Here is a 19976-nt window from a genome sequence, read left to right as displayed (position 1 = left end):
GCCCTGACAATGGAGGACACCTTGCTGGGGTCTTTGGGGGAAGTCCGCAGAAATGAACCAGGAAGAGACTGTCCTCTCTTTGCCTCTGTAGGTCTTAGAATCTGCTGCATGGTTGGTGCTGGTCGTCCCTGGCCTGGGTCGGCTGGCAGTCAATGGAGAAGGCCAGCCTCACAGCTGACACTCTGCGCAGTAATTGTGATTAACTACCGAGTCCTCTTCCCTGCTTGGGCCTGAGGCTGCGGGTGTGACAGCTGCAGAGTGAAGCAATGAGGCCAGGAAGGGGTTAATGGGCTGCCCCTCCATCTGAGCCCGTCAGACAATGAGAAGAGGTGGGGAGGTCCCTGGTGGGGGTTGTGTGGCATCAGCTGGGGTGAGTGAATGGAGAGGACAGAGGCCTTGTCCCGGGGGTGGGGGGAAAGGGCATGAGTGCTCTGTGGGGAGAGGGGTCAGAACCCTCCCCCTGCTATTATTTTCATCCATCCCCAGCATCCTCTCCCCTCCCCCACCCAGCCAGCGCATCCCAGACAACTGCCCTCTTGGCTCCAAAGTGGGCCGCATCTTCAGCTTCACAGAACTTTGTGGGTTTTTTTTTTTTGCGGTACACGGGCCTCTCACTCTTGTGGCCTCTCCCTTTGAGGAGCGCAGGCTCCGGACGCGCAGTCTCAGCGGCCATGGCTCACGGGCCCAGCCGCTCCGCAGCACGTGGGATCTTCCCGGACCGGGGCACGAACCCGTGTCCCCTGCATCGGCAGGCGGACTCTCAACCACTGCGCCACCAGGGAAGCCCGCTTCACAGAACTTTGAAGGAAAGCGTCTGAAAGCCAGAGAACTGGAGAATCGTGAAATGTCATCACTGGAGGGAAGCTCATCCATTCTCGTCATTTTCAAACTTTTCTGCTTAATTATTAGCAGTGGAACGCAGAACGCCCACCCCACCTCATTTTTCTCCCCATGTAATAAATAGTGCATCGATTACCTTGAGAACAGTATCAGTGCCAAGCCTGCCTCATTCATTCCCAGTTCTGCCACTTACAACTGGGGGAGGCATGACAAATGTATAAGTTATGCAACTGTCACCACAATTGATATATGGAACACTTCCATCACCCCCCAAATTCCCTCATGCCCCTTTGTACTTAATCACTTTTCCCCTAATCCCTGTATAGTAGGTTGAATAAGGACCCCGCAAAGGTCCAAAATTCTAATCCTGAATTTCATAAATGTACCGTTATTTGGGAAAAGGATCTTTGCAGATGTGATTAAATTAGGGGTCTTGAATTGGAGATTACCCTGGATTGTTTAGGCAGACCCTAAATGCCATCACATGGCCTTATAAGAGAGAGGTAAACATGCAGAGGAAGAGCTGATGTGACCACAGAGGCAGAGATTGGAGTGATGTGGCCCCAAGCCAAGGAATGAACCACAGAAGCTGGAAGGGGCAAGAACGGTTTGTCCTTGGGAAACTGTGGAGGGAGTGCAGCCCTGCCAACACCTATATTTCAGACTTCTGGACTTGGAACTATTAGAGAAGAAGTTTCTGTTGTTTTAAGCCACCCACTTTGTGGTACTTTGTATTACAGTAGTCCTCGGAAATGAATACGCCTAATAACCATGACCTGTGGTCTGTCTGTATAGTTTTGCCTTTGCAAGGATGTTGGATAAATGGAATCTTACAGTATGTAGCCTTTTGAGCCTGGCTTCTCTCACTCAGCATAATGCATTTGAGATTCATCCATGCGGTTGCATCTGTCAGAAGTCTGTTCCTTTTTATTGCCAAGTAGTATTTCATTGTATGGATACACCATGACTTATTTCTCCACTCACCAGTTGAAAGGCATTCGGGTCAGTTCCAATTATGGGTGATTACACATAAGGCTGCTATGAACATGTACATGCAGGTCTTTGGGTGGACATGACTTGTCATTCCTCTAGGGTAGATACCTATGAGTGCAATTAGTGGGTCATGTTATAACTGTATTTCTAATTCTATAAGAAACTGAGAAACTGTTTTCCAACATGACTGTACCATTTTGCATTCGCACCAGCACTTAGTATTGTCAACTTTTAAAAAAAAATTTAGCCTTTTTAAGAAGTACCGAGTGATCTTAGGGTCACAAGTTTATTGGGAGGATTAAATGAGTATATTGCTGAGAATAATGTCTAGAACATGAGCACGTGGTCCCTGTCTTGGAAGCATTAGCTCCTCCTTTTGTTATCACTATGGGGAGGCCAGGACACAACCAAGGATGGAGAACCCAAGTGCTAGGTGGGCTAGGCCCGGGCCTTGGGGAGCAGGAAAGCATATGCCTTTCGTGAAGGTTAGGGTTCCCAGGAAACAGACCATGAGATGGAAATTTGGGTGCAGGTGGTTTTCCAGGGAACGCTCTTCAGATATTGGGGGAGTGAAGGTAGCAGGGTTAGGCAGTTGCAACAGAGGCCTTGGGCAGTCCCATCAGGAGCTCTGGAGTGGGGACAGCCCTTCAGAGATGTCACAGTCTGAGACAGGCAGGTCAGGCCTCTGTGCTCTGCACTGACCAGTCTTTGGAGTGAGTGCCCTTGGGAAAGGCGAACCATCAGTAGCCAACACTGTAGGGGCTGGTGCCTTGATCCAGGTGATGTTGGCCAGGTGGGAAAGCAGGCCCAAGTGGTCAGAACTTCCAGTTTTTCAAGAGTAGCAATAAATCTACATTTTGATCTTTTCTCCCAATTTTTAACAATGCTGGGAACTCTTTCAGACTTTTATTTATTTATTTATTTATTTGCGGTACGCGGGCCTCTCACTGTTGTGGCCTCTCCCGTTGAGGAGCACAGGCTCCGGACTCGCAGGCTCAGCGGCCATGGCTCATGGGCCCAGCCGCTCCGCGGCATGTGGGATCTTCCCGGACCGGGGCACGAACCCGTGTCCCCTGCATCGGCAGGTGGACTCTCAACCACTGCGCCACCAGGGAAGCCCTCTTTCAGACTTTTAGAACATTTTATGAGGAGCTGACATGCCAGGCGTAAGGGTTGAAAGGGGTCTGGGGCTGCCTGCTGCTGTCCCCTGAAATAAAAGCCACTCTGTCACCAGCTGACATCTCGTTAGTGCCTGGTTCCCCATGGAGCTCACTCCATGGGGCAGGAAGCTTCGGGTTCTGCTCCCCACAGCATCCCCATCATATAGGGCAGGGCTTGGCATGGACTGAGAGTGAGTGGAAAAAGGCAGAGCCAAAATGTGTGATTTGCTGCAGCGCACAGGGTATATACTTGCCAAGAAAGGAGAAAACAACGACAGAAACCAAACAACCCAGTGAAAAAATGTCCAAAAGATTTTATTAGACGTTTTTCCAAAGAAGATATACAAATGGTCAGTAAGCGTGTGACAAGATGCTCAAAATTACTGATCTTTAGGGAAATGCAAATCCAAATCACAATCAATGAGATACCACTTCACACCCATGAGGATGATTATTATTGAAAAAGAAAAACACAGAAAATAACAAGTGTTGGTGAGGATATGGAGAAAGTGTAATCCTTGTGCATTGCTGGTTGGAATAGAAAATGGTGCAGCTGTTGCTGAAAACAGTATGGCAGTTCCTCAAAAATATTAAACATAAAATTGCCATATGATCCAGCAATTACACTTCTGGGTACATAGCTAAAGGACTGAAAGCAGAGACTTGAACAGATATTTGTACACCCGTGTTCATAGGGGCATTATTCGAAACAGCCAAAAGGTGGCAGCAACGCCAGCATCCATCGACAGATAAACGGGTAAATAAAACGTGGTATATATAATGGAATGTTATTCAGCCTTTAAAAGGAAGGAATTTCTGACATATGTGGCAATATAGGTGAACACTGACGATGTTAGGCTAAGGGAAATGAGTCACACAAAAGGACAAACGTTGTATAATTTCGTTTACGTGAGGTACCTAGAGTAATCAAATTCATGGAGAGGAAAAGTAGAATCGTGGTTGCCAGAAACTCGGGGGAAGGGGAAATGGGACATTGTTTTTTATCAGGTACAGAATTTCAGTTTGGGAAGACGCTAAAGTTCTGGAGATGATTGGTAGTGATGGTTGCACAACAGTGTAAATGTGTTTAGTGCCACTGAACTGTACACTTAAAAATGGTTAAAATGATAAATTTTATGTTATATATATTTTACCACAATTTAAAAAAATAAGACAAAAAAAAAAAAAAAAAAAAGGAAAGGAGAACAATTTTCTTCTTATGTGGTAGCCAGCTCCAAGATGGTGCCCAGGGATCTATACCTGCTGCCATTCATGACTTGATGGCTGCCTGTGAAGCCAACAGGTAGTGCAGGAATGAGAGAGTGTGGCTTCTGAGGCTATAGGTCATAAAAGGGCCTGCATCTTCCACCTTGTTAGCTTGCTCACTGGCTGGGGGGCCGGCAGCCATCATGTCATGAGGACGCTCGAGCTGCCCATGGAGAGGAACTGAGAGTCTGGCAACAGCCAGCACCATGTGACTGACCTGCCTCAGACATGAATCCTCCAGCACCAATAAGCTTTCAGAGGACTGCAGCCTCATGAAAACCTCTGAGCCAGAGCCACCCAGCTAAGCCATTCCTGAATTCCTGACCCACAGAAACGGTTTGAGATAGAAATGTTCATTGTCATCCTAAGCCACTAAGTTTTGAGTTCATTTGCTATGCAGTGCTTGATAACGAATGCCTTATTACAAAATGTATGCAATATATTTTATTACATATCATAACAATTTCTCTCACACCCACATATCAAATTCATCAAATTCTGTGAGCTTGTCCTTCAAAATCAATCCTGACTCCAAATGCTTCCTCCCACCTCCAAAGCTGTCACTGGGGTCCACCGCCACCACCTGGGTCATTGCCACGGCCTCCTCACCGGTCTCCCTGCTTCACTCCTGCTCTTTGCCAGCCTGGGCTGCGGCAGCAGCTAGAGAGATCTTGCCTTCAGTGCATAAGTGGAGCTGCCACGGGAGGGGTGACCTCCTGGTGTCTGGGGGGGCTGCAGGGAAATTTCACGGAGGAGGCTGCCTTGGAGAAGTGGGAGCATTTATCAGAGTCCTTCCAAGGGGGGTGTCCCCCTCACCACCACAGAGGAGTGGCCCCTGCTGTGGCCAGACAGGGGAGGTGGTGTCATGGCCAGGTGAGGGGTGCACTGTGGCCCTGTTCACTTCATAGCACCCAGGGACCTTGCCCGCTGTACAGTTTGGAGCCACCCTGGCTGAGAATGTGAGTATGAGAGGAGGGTGTGTCCGTGCATCCCGTATGCCTCAGCAGGCCAAGGAGTGCAGTGGTTTAAAGCAGAGACTCTGGAGTTAAAATCCCAGCTCTTTTGCTTTGGCTGTGTGGCCTTGGGCAAGTTGCCCAATCTCTCAGTGCCTCCATTTCCTCTTCTGTAACCTGAAACTAAAAATGCTAATGCCTACCTCATAGGGCTGTTACATGAGGATTCAGTGAGTTAATGTGTACAGAAGGCCTTGGGACAGTATTAACGCTGTTAATATTATTATGGGCTAAGATCAAATCCCAGCTCTGCCATGGACCTGCTGTGTGACCTAGCACAGTTCACTTTGCTTCTCTGGGCTCATTTTTTCTCACCTGTAAAATGGAATCACGTTGGCACTACCCATAAGGCACTTGTGAGGATTCAAGGAGATTTTGCATGGGAAGGCCTCCTTCCCACACAAGGTCGATCCTTGGTTATGCACATATGCGAGGTGCTGGGTATGTCTGCCTGTGTGGGCATGGGAGGCACTTGTGTGGCCTGGACTACTACCCTACTACCTTCCCTCTGAATGCCCCCCCCCCATCTGCAGGACCCCAGCTGATCAACCCTTCAGGCACACCCTTTTCCTGCCCTTTCTCCTGCTTCTTGGCCTGCAGCGCCACCTGCTGGCTCAAAGTTATGCATCCAGAGCCCACCACCTGTACGGAGGGAAGGGAGTAAACACGAGAGCCCTTGCTGCGTGCAGAATACATACATATAATGTATGTACTATATATGTATACACATGTGTATATGTACATATACACATGTTGACGTAGGTGTCAACCTCTGTCTATAGAGACTGAGCCTCAGGGAGGTCACACAGAGCCAGCTGTGAAGCCGGGATTCTAATCCACACGGCCCTTTCTCTCCACTCCAAACACCTCCTCGGGTGAGTTCAAGCTCTGCAGACGAACCTGTCCTCCCCTCCACTCAGAAAAGAGCCAGAAGTGGAGGTCGGGGTCTTTGGGAGAACGTCACGGTTGTCCCCCAGGGCCCAGATTGAAGAAGAAAGAGCAATGGACTGTGACTCCTCAAGCTGGGGTCTCGCTCCGGCTCTCCCAACCACCAGCTGAATAGCCTTTGGAAAGTCCCCACTGTTTATTCTAGCGCTTATCATTTTGAAACGATAGTTATTGCAGGGAGAGCATTTAACGTGGGTGTTAGGTTCTAATGTGAGGAGAAAATTATAAAAATAAACACATTTTTTTAAACTCTGAAGAATTCTTTCAATCTCTCATAAAGAAAGGTATTGGCAGTCTTCTGAATATAGTCCTTTGCAGTAATAAATACACTCTGAACATTAAAAGTGGCAGTGTGTGGTAGCCATTGCATTGGTTTGCACACTGTAATTTTAGATTCGGCTCTCACTCAGATGTGTGGGATTCTGTCCATGCCCCCAGCATCTTGCTCACAGCTGGGCTCATGTCCAGGCAGAATCGCCCACACCATGTACTCATTCTCCCTTCTCTCTCTCTTTCTGGGCACACAGAGCTGCATTTCTGAAGTTACATAATAAAAACAGCTAACATTTATTGAGCATTTATTATGCAGCAGGCACTGTTCTGAGGCCTTTGTCTGCATTAATTCATATCATCCTTCTAACAATACTATGAGGTAGGTACCATTATTGCAGATGAGTAAACTGAGGAGCTGAGAGATTAAGTAACTAGCCCAAGATCACACAGCTAGTAAATGGTAAAGCCTGGACCTGAGACCAGGCAGTCTGGGACCAGAACCCACCATCTTAACTGTCATGCTACCCATTTGAAGGGAGGCCCCATGGGAGCCACGTGTATGTGTCTGTGTGTCTGTTGTCAGTCCACAAGCTCCGTTAGGCAGGCTAGAACCTGGTCTGGGTCATCTTTGCATCCCCAGTACTGGTCCCATTCATCTGGGGCCCGCTCAGAGTGTATGCGCTGTAACTGTTGAACCAATGCATCAGACTCACTGAGCCCCAGCTTCTTCATCTGTAAGACAAGAATAAGAGTCAGCATTTCAGGTGGCTGGAGGGCCCAACGAGCTCCTCCGTGGGAAAGCTCTGTAAAGATCCTCTGTTCTCCCTTGTCCACCTCGCGTTGACCCCCTCCTTGGGCTTTCAGTCTGCACCAGCCTGGGAGAGCTGACTGCGTGTATCTTTTCCCAATGCTGCTTTCAGTAACATATTTGTAGCTTGAAATCGGCAACAGTGAGAGTAATTACACCATGGAAATTGGCAATGGTACAAACAGGGGCATTTCCCTTTAGAGATGTTAAACATTTACCACTGCCAGGAGGAAATGGATCCTCTAATGACTCCTTTCAGGGAACCGCACTGTGGAATGATCTCACCTATTGGCTCTGGAGCCACACTACCTGGTTTCAAACTCTATTACTTATCAGCTATGTGACCTGGTTCAGTTACTTAACTTCTCTGAGCCTCAGTAGTCTCATCCATAAGATGATTACCTATTTCATAAGGGGTTTCATGAGAGCATCCATGTTACTCCATAATTATTGCTCTCTTTGAACAATAAATGTTACTTATTAATATTATAAATCAGCCTAGGAGGTGGAGGAACTTTCTTGTTTCCCCACGCTAGGAAAGAGAGTGATGGGAATGGGACTTGCAGTGTCAAAGAGGGTACTTGACAGAGACTTCCCTGGTGGTACAGTGGTTAAGAATCTGCCTGCCAATGCAGGGGACACGGGTTCAAGCCCTGGTCCAGGAAGATCCCACATGCTGCAGAGCAGCTAAGCCTATGCACCACAACTACTGAGCCTGAGCTCTAGAGCCCGTGAGCCATAGCTATTGAGCCCACAAGCCACAACTATTGAGCCTGTGTGCCACAACTACTGAAGCCCATGCACCTAGAGCCCGTTCTCCGCAAAAGAGAGGCCACCGCAATAAGAAGCCTGCGCACCACAAAGAAGAGTAGCCCCCCCTTCTTGCTGCAACTAGAGAAAGCCCGAGCACAGCAAGAAGACCCAACGCAGCCAAATAAATAAATAAATTTATTTTTTTTTAAAGTGGGTGAGGGGGAACTTGACCAGGGCAATGTGTATCCTCAGGTCAAGGCCCCTGTGTGGCAGAACCACACTGATTCCATTTGGCAGTTCTATCTTAGACCTGCAGTCCTACTCCCTCCCCTTTTGTGTGACTGACCTTTAACCTACTTACAAAGAATGTGCCCAAGCCAGAAAAGTTCCTTATCAGCTTTTACCCTTTCCTTCATCTGATATGAAAACTGAAAGAATGCCTTTTGCTGACACAGATGGTTAATGGTCTGCAAGGAATAATGGCCATGAGACCCCCGGGGGAGGAAATAACCCTGGTTCCCATCAGTGCAGACAGTACTTCTCCCTTGGTAGTCAGATTCTATTCTTAACTTTGGCCCCTTTAAATCCTCCTGTATCCCTTCTGGCTGCGCAGAGTGCCTCTGGATTGTTGTCTGCTCAATTTTGCCTGTCTGTAAGTTACCCACAATAAACTTCATAATTGCACTTTATGGAGTTGCCTGCTTCATTTTTAGGTCTCAAAATTCCTTCTCAGTTTGGGGGATATTATTTAATATTCCTGCTATCCAACAGCCCTAATGGAGGGTGTCTTGAGGCACCAGCAGGCCAGATCTTTATGAACCTTTTGGCTGTGTGCATGGCAGTTGGGAGATAAGGAGCCTCCTCGAGTTCCTTGGAGGGAAAGCTGCTATTAGCTTTGGAGCCTGGAACAGATTTTGGGGGAAGCAGGTGATCTAACCAAATATTCCCTCCTCTTGCCTCGCTTCTTGCTAGTGAACACTCCTAGAGGGAGTGTTGTGGGCTTTTTAAACATATGAGATGTAATGCATATAACAAGAATAGTACAAAAAGGGGGAAAAAGAAATAGAGCAATAGAGGAGTAACACTTCTATATCTCACTGTAATTAAGTTAGTGTCAATCTGACGTAGATTCTGATAAGACGTATATAGTAAACCTAGAGCAGTCATTTTAAAAAAGTGAAAAAACTATTAAAGAAGATAAAATGTTATAATAAACATTACTCATTTAATATAAAAGAAAGCAGTAAGGAAGAATAGAGGAACAAAAAAGACATGAGACATATAGAAAACATAAAGTAAAACAGCAGATGTAAATCTAGTTCTATTCTTAATAGCATTAAATATGAATGAATTCGATCAAAAGGCAGAGATATTCTGACTGGATAAAAATACCAAGCTCTAACTATATACTGTCTACTGGAGACACATTCTAAATTCAAAGATACAGATAGGTTGAGAGTTAAAGGATGGAGAAATATATATCATGCAAACAGCAATATCAGAGGGTCAACCCATCAGGATGATTTTATAAAAACTATAAACACATACACACCTAACAACAGAGCCCCAAAATATATGAAGCAAAAATGGGGACTTCCTTGGTAGTCCAGTGGTTGGTAATCTGTCTTGCAATTCAGGGGATGCCGGTCCGATCCCTGGTCAGGAAACTGAGATCTCACATGCTGTGGTGCAACTAAACCCACATGCCACAGCTACAGAGCCTGTGTGCCGCAAGTAATGAGCCTGTGTGCCACAACTAGAGAGAAGCCCATGCACTGCAATGAAAGATCCTGCATTCCACAACTAAGACTTGACACAGGGTTTCCTTGGTGGCGCAGTGGTTAAGAATCCGCCTGCCAATGCAGGGGACACGGGTTCGAGCCCTGGTCTGGGAAGATCCCACATGCCGCGGAGCAACTGGGCCCGTGAGCCACAACTACTGAGCCTGCGCGTCTGGAGCCTATGCTCCGCAACAAGAGAGGCCGCGACAGTGAGAGGCCTGTGCACCGCGATGAAGAGTAGCCCCCGCTCACCACAACTAGAGAAAGCCCGCGCACAGCAATGAAGACGCAACGCAGCCAAAAATAAATAAATAAAAATAAATATCTCATCTTTAAAAAAAAAAAAAAAGACTTGACGCAGCCAATAAATAAATAAATAAATAAATAAACATTAAAACAAACAAAAAACCCAAAACAAAAATGGACAGAATTAAAAGGAGAAATAGACAATTCAATAATAATAGGTGGACACTTTAATGCCCCACTTTCAATAGTGGATAGAACAACTAGGCAGAAGATCAACAAGGAAATAGAAGACTTTGGACAACAGTATAAACTAACTAGACCTAAAAGACATTTGTAGAACATTCCACCCAACAATAGCAGAATGCATTCTTCTTAAATGCACATCGGAAGTTCTCTAAGATAGACCATATGTCAGGCCACAAAATGAATCTCAATAAATTTTAAAAGATTGAAATCATACAAATATCTTCTTTGACCACCAACTCTAAGAAGCCTCTGAAATGGTTCCACATGAAGATTTAGCCAGAGGATTTCATGGTGGTTGTCTGAAAGCTGAAAGATTCTAGAAAACTTTCAGGGCATCTGTCTAAGCATTACCTCATGTCACCCTGTTGTGAGCATTAAATTAGTTAACTCTTGAGAAGCACTTAGAAAAGTGCCTGGCGTGCAGTAAGACGTGATACATTTTAGATGTTATTATCCTCACAATAATGTTATGGAGCAAGCTTCGTTATTTCCCCCTATTTTACAGGTGAGAAGATAGAGACTCAGAGATGCACGGTATGTTGCCTGAGGTCACACAGTGAATAAGCAGGGGAGCCAGATTAGAAGCTTCAAAGCTCCATACAAGTGCGGAGAGGCAGGTCTCAGGACTTTCATCACTGTGTTGTTTTCAGTAGCTTAAAATTGGAAACTGCAGAGGTCCAACAACAGAGCTTTTCTGTAAACCTGGCATGCCCAGCCAGGGAGTGCTTTGTGCTGGTTACAAGAAACGAGGCCACCCTACACATAGAGAAATGGAACCGTCTCCAAGACATTTTGTTCAGTAAAAAGAACATCTGAAAAAAAGTTCCACAACCCACAGGAAACAAAGCCAAATATTCTGTAAAATCTTATGTCCGTGTGTGTGTGTGTGTGTGTGTGTGTGTGACCTATGAAGGCTCATATGAAGCAAATGAAGGTGATTTAAACAATAGGATCTATTTATAGGATGCTCCCTTTCTTTAGGCTTTTCTTTATTTTTGTCGAGTTTTGAAATAACACATGCTCAAAGAAAAAAATTCACATTACAGCAAAGTGTCAAAAAGAAAAAAGAAATCACCAGAAATCCCTTCCTCCAGAATTAACTAGGCTAACATTTCAGTATATATCTTTCCAGGTCCTCTCCTCTTTCTGTGTGACTAACTGTGAGTGTGTGAGTGTATGTATGCATATATATATATACACACACACACACACACATATAGAGAAACATACATATACAAATATGAGAATTCCACTGCTGTAACAAAATGTCCCCCACATTATAGAAGCTTAAAAAACAGAAATTTATGTCTCTGTCACGTTAAATCTGGGTTCCAGGCAGAATGGTAGCTCCACAATCATCATGGTTTCAGCCTCCTTCTACATTCTTGCTGTATTATTCTCAACCTGTGGCTTCCTCCTCTTGGTCTAAGGTAGGTGCTCCAGATCCAGTCATCACATCTGCATTTCTGCCAGCAGGAAGGGGGAAATGGGAATTGGAGGTCCTGCTCTGCCTTTTAAGTACACAACCTGGAAGTTATAAGCGTTATTCTTGTAACATTTGTTTAAACTTAGTCACGTGGTCATTCCCAGCCACAAGGAAGCCTGGGCAACGTGGCCTTTATTCTGGGCTACTATGTGCCCAGCTAAAATCAGGGGTTCTATGGACTTCCCTGGTGGCGCACTGGTTAAGAATCTGCCTGCCAGTGCAGGGGACATGGGTTTGAACCCTGGTCCGGGAAGATCCCACATGCCTCAGAGCAACTAAGCCCGTGCGCCACAACTACTGAGCCTGCGCCCTGCAGCTACTGAAGCCCGCATGCCTAGAGCCCCGTGCTCTGCAACAAGAGAAGCCACCGCAATGAGAAGCCTGCACACTGCAACTAGAGAAAGCCTGCGCCGCAGCAACAAAGACCCAACGCAGCCAAAAATAAATAAAAAATAAATAAAATAAATAAAAACAGGGTTTCTATGACTATGAAAGAGACAGGAGAATGGACATTGTAGCAACTAGCAGTGCTGATTGTTGCTTATCTTTGTTCTCTTAATAATAGTATCTTTCCTATTGAGAGAAAGCTATGTATCTTACATTCTAACCACTGAGCCCTGTGAGAAACCCTGGTCTGGGCCAGATTGCAAGTTGTAATAGAGCAGCCTATCTTTCTTAAGGCACACCCAGACGCTAGCTGATCACCCACCAGTTTCCAAATGAAAGGCAGAGTCCTGGAAACACCAAAAATTGTCATGGCACTTCCCCCAGATTTTACCTCTATAAACATCATGAAGTGAATCAGGAAAGGCCATGCCGTGGCAAAATCAGAATTTCAAGGCGTTGTATGTGACAAAACTCTGGCAACTTCTGGTGCCTCTGCTACTCATTCTTAAAGGGATACCACTAGTCTCTGCATGTGTAAATCGCATCCTGCCTACAAAAGCACTGATTTCTTCTTTTCACTTCCAGAGGAGTTTGAGTGTGTGTGGGGGGGGTTGGGGGGGGTGCGTGCGCATGCGTGTGTGTGTGTTGGGGGGTGATGAAGTTGGGGTCGGGGTGGATTGGAGTTTTCTGTTTCTATTTCCAACCAGATGACCATGAGCTGGGGAGGCGCTGTGTCTCTCTGTGGCCCAGTTTCCTCATCTGAAGCCAAGGTTTTCCTGGCGGGTTCACGTGCTTTGAGACACAGAAAGATCACGTGACACAGAGCCTAGGCATTCTGGGTCCAGGTCCTGGATCTGCCACTCACTGGCTGTATGACCTCATGTAACTTAACCTTTCTGTGCCTCAGTTTCTTCATGTGCAAAATAGGACTGATAATAATAGAAAGTACTTCATAGTGCTTCTGTGAGATTTAAATCAGTAAAGGCTCAGGAGGAGCCCGGGGCATGTGGAGGCCCTTGGCAATGGCCCTGTGCCCTGGCATCTGGCCCTCCAGGAAGGGCAGCAGTGGGAAGCTCTTTATAGCCACAGAGTTAATGGTCACCATGGTGGACATGAGTGGGGGTGACATGGCGGATGCTTCTTTTTCGGGGATTCCAGTGCTGACCAACCCCGAGGAAGCGTGTTGGAATGCCTCTCAATTCCCTTTCAGATGACTCTGTGGGTCTCTCCTCAGAGCAGCCCTGATTTTATGCTTCCAAGTTCTTGGGACCACCTTCCTCCAGGATAAAGCTTAAGAGTGATACCTCAGTACTTATGCCAACAGCTCATTAGAAAGAACCCTAGATTCAGAGCCAGTGTCTGTGCCCTGTCTCTGCAGCCCATTTTCTGGGGCACTCTGGCTCGGTCACTCCCCATCTGGACCTCTGCTTCCACATCTGCAGTGTGATGTCGGACTCTGGGGCTGACTGTCATAATGCATGTGAATGCATCTTACAAGCTTAAAGGGGCTGTGAGAACAAGAGCGGGAACACCATTGTATCCGTTTTCTGTTGCTGCTGTAACAAATTGCCTCAAACAGCAGCTTAAAACGATACCAATTTATTATCTCACAATTCTTGGGTTAGAAGTCGGAAACAGGTCTCACAGGGCTAAAATCAAGGTGTCCACAGGGGGAGAATCTGCTTCCGTGCCATTCAGGTCACTGGCAGAATCAAGTTCCTTGCAGTTGCAGGTTCCTGCTTCCTCGATGGCTGTCAGCCAGGGCTGCGTTTGGTTCCTCAGGGCCTCTCTTGGTCTTTGCATGTGGGTTTTTCCTGAATCTCAGAGCCAGGACACTTGGCATCTCTCTGACTTCTGCCAAGTCTTTGTTTTTTCCTTCCTCCCTTCCTTCCTTCCTTCCTCCTCCTCCTCTTTTTTCTCCCTCTTCTTTCTCTCTTTCCTTTTTTCTTTTTCTTCCTCTCTCTGTTTCTTTCTTTTCTCCTTTCTCTTCCTTCCTTCCCTGCTTCCTTCCTTCCCTCCCTCCCTCTCTCCCTCCCTCTCTCCCTCCCTCCCACTCTCCCTTTCTCTCCCTCCCTCCCTCTCTCTCTTTCCTTCTCCCTTCCTTTCTTCCTCTCTCCCTCTCTCTCTCTTTCTTTCTCCGTTCCTCTCTTTCTTTCTGTCTTCAGCCTTATTGAGATATAATTGACATATAACACTGTGTAAGTTTAAGGTGTATATTCTGATGATCTGATACATGTATAATATACGGCTACCACAATGAGGTTACTTAACGCATTCATCACCTCAAATTGTTCCTATTTTGTGTGTGGTGAGAATATTTAACAACTACTCTTTTAGTGACTTTCAAACATATAATACATTAAAAAAAATAAATTTATTTATTTATTTAGTTTTGGCTGCATTGGGTCTTCGTCATTGGGTCTTCGTTGCTGCGCGCCAGCTTTCTCTAGTTGCGGCAAGCGGGGGCTACTCTTCGTTGCGGTGCGCGGACTTCTCATTGCGGTGACTTTTCTTTTGCAGAGCTCGGGCTCTAGGTGCGCGGGCTTCAGTAGCTGTGGTGCATAGGCTTAGTTGCTCCGCGGCATGAGGGATCTTCGCAGAACAGGGATCGAACCAGTGTCCCTTGCATTGGCAGGCGGATTCGTATCCATTGTGCCACCAGGGAAGTCCCAATACAGTTTTTTTGTTTGTTTGTTTGTTTGTTTTTGCTGCACCGCGTAGCATTGGAAGCATGGAGTCTTAACCGCTGGACTACCAGGGAAGTCCTCAAGTATACAATACAGTATTATTGTTAACTATAGCCATCATGCTGTACATTACTTCCCCAGGACTTATTCATCTTGTAACTGGAAGTTTGTACTCTTTGACTAATATTTCCTCATTTCCTCCACCCCCCAGCCCCTGGTGAAACAGGAGGGAAGGGGGCAGGGCACAACATTTAAAAGAACGACACAGCCATATGACAAGACATAAATGGTTAGAACCAATTAGGTCCAGGATGGCAGACAAGACTTCCACTAGATCTTAAGCCTCAGTATACGCTGAGGTTTATACACATCAGCACGCTAAATGACATACCCACAGGCGCCATGACAGTTCCAAGGCTGACCATAACAGTCAAAAAGTGGGCGGTGGCCCAATTCCTGGAAATCCCCACCCCTTCCCCCAAATATCTGGAATACTCCTCCCACTCATTAGCCTATGAAATTACCCACCCCTATAAAAACTGACAAGCCCATACCCTGGGGCTGCTCTCACCTTCTGAGATGGCCCACACTCTGTCTGTGGAGTGTGTTTCTTTCTAAATAAACCCACTTCTTACCTATCACTTTGTCTCTCACTGAATTCTTTCTGTGATGAGACATCAAGAACCTGAGCTTCGTTAAGTCCTGAGACCAGGTTTGTGATCACAGATAAAAGACTGTGGGTTCAAGTCCCAATCTGAGATGCATGGTTTCACCAGCAACCACCAATCTTCTCTGTTTCTACCAGTTCAGTTTTTTAAAGATTTCACATATAAGTGAGAATATACAGTATTTGTCTTTCTCTGTCTGACTTATTGCACTTAACATAGTGCTCCTCAAAGTCTATCCATATCATCACAAATGGCAGGATTTCTTTATTTTTTATAGCTGATTATTCCACTGTGTATAAAAATACATTTCTTTATCCAGTCATCTGCTGATGGATGCTTCGGTTGTTTCCATGTCTTGGCTATTGTAAACAATGCTGCAATAAACATGAAGGTGCAGATATCTCTTTGAGATAGTTATTTTATTTCCTTCAGTTGTATACCTAGAAGTGGGATTGCTGGATCATCTGGTAGCTCTATTTATATTTTTTTGAGGAGCCTCCATACTGTTCTCCATAGTGGCTGCGTGAATTTACACTCCTGCCAACAGTGCAAGAGGGTTGCCCTTTCTCTACATCCCCACCGACACTTAACTCTTGTCTTTTTGATAACAGCCATGTGGTAGATATCTCATTGTGGTTTTAATTTGCATTTCCCTGATGATTAGTGATGTTGAACACCTTCTCATGTACCTGTTGGTCATGTGTGTGTCTTTTTTGGAAAAACATATATTCAGGTCCTTTGTCCATTTTTAATAGGATTGTTTGGGTTTTTTGCTGTTGTAGTATATGGTGCTGCATCTTTCTTCTCATTTCTTCAACTGAATCTCTTCTGATTCTCTGTTTTTTAAAGATTCATGTGATTAGATTGGGCCCACTCAAGAAATCCAAAATAGGGGCTTCCCTTCCCTGGTGGCGCAGTGGTTGAGAGTCCGCCTGCCGATGCCAGGGACACGGGTTCGTGCCCCGGTCCGGGAAGATCCCACATGCCGCGGAGCGGCTGGGCCCGTGAGCCATGGCCGCTGAGCCTGCGCGTCCGGAGCCTGTGCTCCGCAACGGGAGAGGCCACAACAGTGAGAGGCCCGCGTAATGCAAAGAAAAAAAAAAAAAGAAATCCAAAATAACCTTGCTATTTTAAGGTCTGTAACCTTAATTCCATCAGTAAACTCCCTTTTGCCGTGTAATGTAACATATTTACAGGTTTCAGGAATTAGGGCATGCACAGCTTTGGAGAGGCCATTCTTCCCACCACTAAGTAATATTTGCTGAGCCCTTCTCAGGGGGAGGCATGGTGCTGAGGCCTGCGGGTCCAGGATAAACAGTCCAGATGCAAGCCTTCCCTCATGGAGCTTGGAGCCCTGAAGACCAAGGACCACTGCTCGCACATGACCCCATTTGCAGGGCCTGGGGGACCCACTCAGAGGGCCACGTGCCATCTGTCTAAAGCATTAGAAAGTATAAATCAAACCATACCGCCATGGACCCCGCTCTCTGCAGTTTCTCTGGAAGGTGGTTTGCAGGGTGTCTCCACTGCAGAAAATGACAGGGCGGGGCGGAAGCTGGGTTTGGGCTTAGCGCTCTTGGGCAGAGGCTGGCTGGACTTGCCTAAACTTGGGCAGCTCTGACCAGGTCAATCTCCCCAGAGCACCGGGGCCTTGTGAGACTCCTGCCCCAGGTGTCACTTTTCAGGTTCTGTTTTCCAGACAGTTCTAAACATTTCTCAGAGTATACTACCAGCAAAATGGTGGGAGGGAATGTCTCCTGGGGACCCCCACTCGGGAGTTGGGGTGGCCAGCTTCAAACCAGCCCCTCTTGCTCTGGTTTCTTGGGGGCAGAGGCTGAGACCCTACCTGCTCTCCATACTCAAATCCCTTTAGCCTCCATCCATGGCTAGGGGTGGAAGGAGGGTGGTTCTGTCCTTTTTATTTAGAGTCCCTTTTCTCAATCAGTCATTGACTTCCAGGAAAATTTCTTAGGAGACCAAAGAGGACAATTCATATATTTCAGTCTGTGTGATAAGCTGGCCTTTGCATGGCTCACCCAGTGCAGGACCCTTTCTGCCCAGATGGCTGCAGTAGTTTCCAAGTCTGTTTGTATCTGCTGTGGTTCCCTTGCAGTATCACCACCTCCCCACCAAAACCCACAGAGGCCAACACAACCCTCCACCCCTTCACAACCTTGGCCTCTCAGGCCCTTGCCTCTGTGCCTGCCCCTGGCCTCCCTAACCTGGACTCCTTCTATTTTTTAATTTTTAAAAAATTAAAAAAATTTTTTGACTTGTAAGAATAATTCACTCTGGTTTCTTTGTGGGTCGGATCTCCTTGTTTCTCAGTTTCCAGTTTAGCCCAGATGAGCAGGTGCCCTTTGAGACGGAGTGAGGTTCCCGCAGCCTCTCTGGCAGCCATGGAGGAGCTTGAAGACCAGCAGGATGCGAGCGTGTGTCACCTGTGAGCCTGTCATTTATGTGTGATGCTATTTTTGTTGTAACACTGCTGGTTCCTTTCCACACTTGTACACACACACAGGTCATCCCTTCGTGAGTTTCGCTGTCATTCACCCTGCTCTCTGCACAAGGCTCCTCCTTCTTTTCCTCCTTTAAAGACAAACGTCCAAGTTCTCCATCCTCCTTCTAGTGTTGGAGGGTGTCCTGCAGAGGCGGGGTGGGGGGGGGGGCTGTGGCTCACCATGGGGACAAGGACACTGGCAGCAGAAGTTCTGGGAAGTACTCCTTGGCTTGAGCCCTCCCAGAGTCCGCCATTAGCTCCGCCCCGGCCTCCTTTTAGGTGCTTGAATGCGGCCTGCTGCCTCCTGCCGCACCGCTTTTGCAAGTGCAGTTTCTGCTGCCCAGCAGGCCCCTTCCTTCTTGCTTTACCTCCTCCCTCCAACCACCTTGAGATGTCAGCTGGGGGAGCGGGGTCGTCCTCAGGGATGCCCACCCGCTGCCAACCCTAGGCAGAGTCCAGAGTCCCGCTCATTCTTCAGGGAAACTTCCTTGGTTGGACTGTAGAGGCGTCACGTGACGTGCGTCAACTGGATTTAAGTTCAGGGAGGGGGTGGGTGGGGGTGGGGTGGAAGGGGCATCCAGGGTCCATAGCGGATACTCAAAGTGGAAGTTGTTTTTTTTTTTTTTTGTGGTACGCGGGCCTCTCACTTTTGTGGCCTCTCCTGTTGCGGAGCACAGGCTCCGGACGCACAGGCTCAGCGGCCATGGCTCACGGGCCCAGCCGCTCTGCGGCATGTGGGATCTTCCCAGACCAGGGCACGAACCCGTGTCCCCTGCATCGGCAAGCGGATTCTCAACCACTGCGCCACCAGGGAAGCCCAAAGTGGAAACTTTTTTTTTTTTTTTTGCGGTATGCGGGCCTCTCACTGCTGTGGCCTCTCCCGTTGCGGAGCACAGGCTCCGGATGCGCAGGCCTAGCGGCCATGGCTCACGGGCTTAGTTGCTCCGCGGCATGTGGGATCTTCCCGGACCAGGGCACGAACCCGTGACCCCTGCATCGGCAGGCGGATTCTCAACCACTGCGCCACCAGGGGAAGCCCCCAAAGTGGAAACTTTTTAATGACAGTTATTGAGCACTCACTGTTTGCAGGTGTGGGGCTAATTAACCCTCACAACAACCCTGAAAGGGAGGGGCTTTTATTGTCTCCATTGTACAGAGGAGGAGATGGAGGACAGCTGACTTGTGCATGGTAACTAAAAGGTTGTCAAGGTCACAAACACTTCCAAGGAGCAGGGCAAAAGCAGAACCATAGAGAGGGCTGTCAGACGGAGGTGCCTTTTCCAAACAGCAAGCCACTCGCCCTCCCACCTAGTGCTTGACAGAGTGTATTAGCATGGCTAGCACCGCACTCTACACGTTCTTCTGCATCTGCTTCCCATGTGTGTAATTAATCTTGGAGCATCTTCCCACGTCAGTACAGAGACATGGTCTTCTTGCTCATTACCTACTCCAATATCTTTTCTGGGAGAGAACGACTGGAAACAACCCAAATGCCCTTGTAAGGGCAAATACAAATAAAAACCTTTCTTTCTGGTGCCAAAAAGGGAAAGAAACATCCCCACTCCCTTTTCTTGAGTTACTTTAGAAAACATAAATTCTTTCTCTGCTCCTTTTTGCATGTATGCGAGGCTTTTAAAAAAGCTGAATGAGCCAGTTTTACCACACAAGGGAACCCTCTGTTTGCAATGTAAATATCAGGAAGCCACACCCCTATCACCCAGTCTCCGGAGTGTAGGAGCTTAGCTCAGGGTTTGGCTCCAAATTGCAAAGCCACCTCCTTTCATAAAGATAGGAGGTCTTCTTTCCTGTGGTTAAGGACAATTAGCTAACACAGAGAGCCACCCCAATCACTAGCTGAGTTCAGGATGACAAACGGTGTTATCTACTTCTCTTACTTGAGGTTATCATTTGAGAACCTGGA

At 47.1% G+C, this 19976-nt stretch overlaps 1 long non-coding RNA gene across 1 annotated transcript in view; it reads left to right on the top strand.

Annotated features, from left to right (window-relative positions):
* Positions 1 to 19976, top strand: part of LOC136792464 (uncharacterized) — a 107664-nt gene that overhangs the window by 75636 nt on the left and 12052 nt on the right. The window lies entirely within an intron of this gene.

Source organism: Kogia breviceps, chromosome 14 (genome assembly GCF_026419965.1).
Source record: "Kogia breviceps isolate mKogBre1 chromosome 14, mKogBre1 haplotype 1, whole genome shotgun sequence".
NCBI classification, from domain to species: domain Eukaryota; kingdom Metazoa; phylum Chordata; class Mammalia; order Artiodactyla; family Physeteridae; genus Kogia; species Kogia breviceps.
This window is presented reverse-complemented; position numbering and strand designations above follow the sequence as displayed.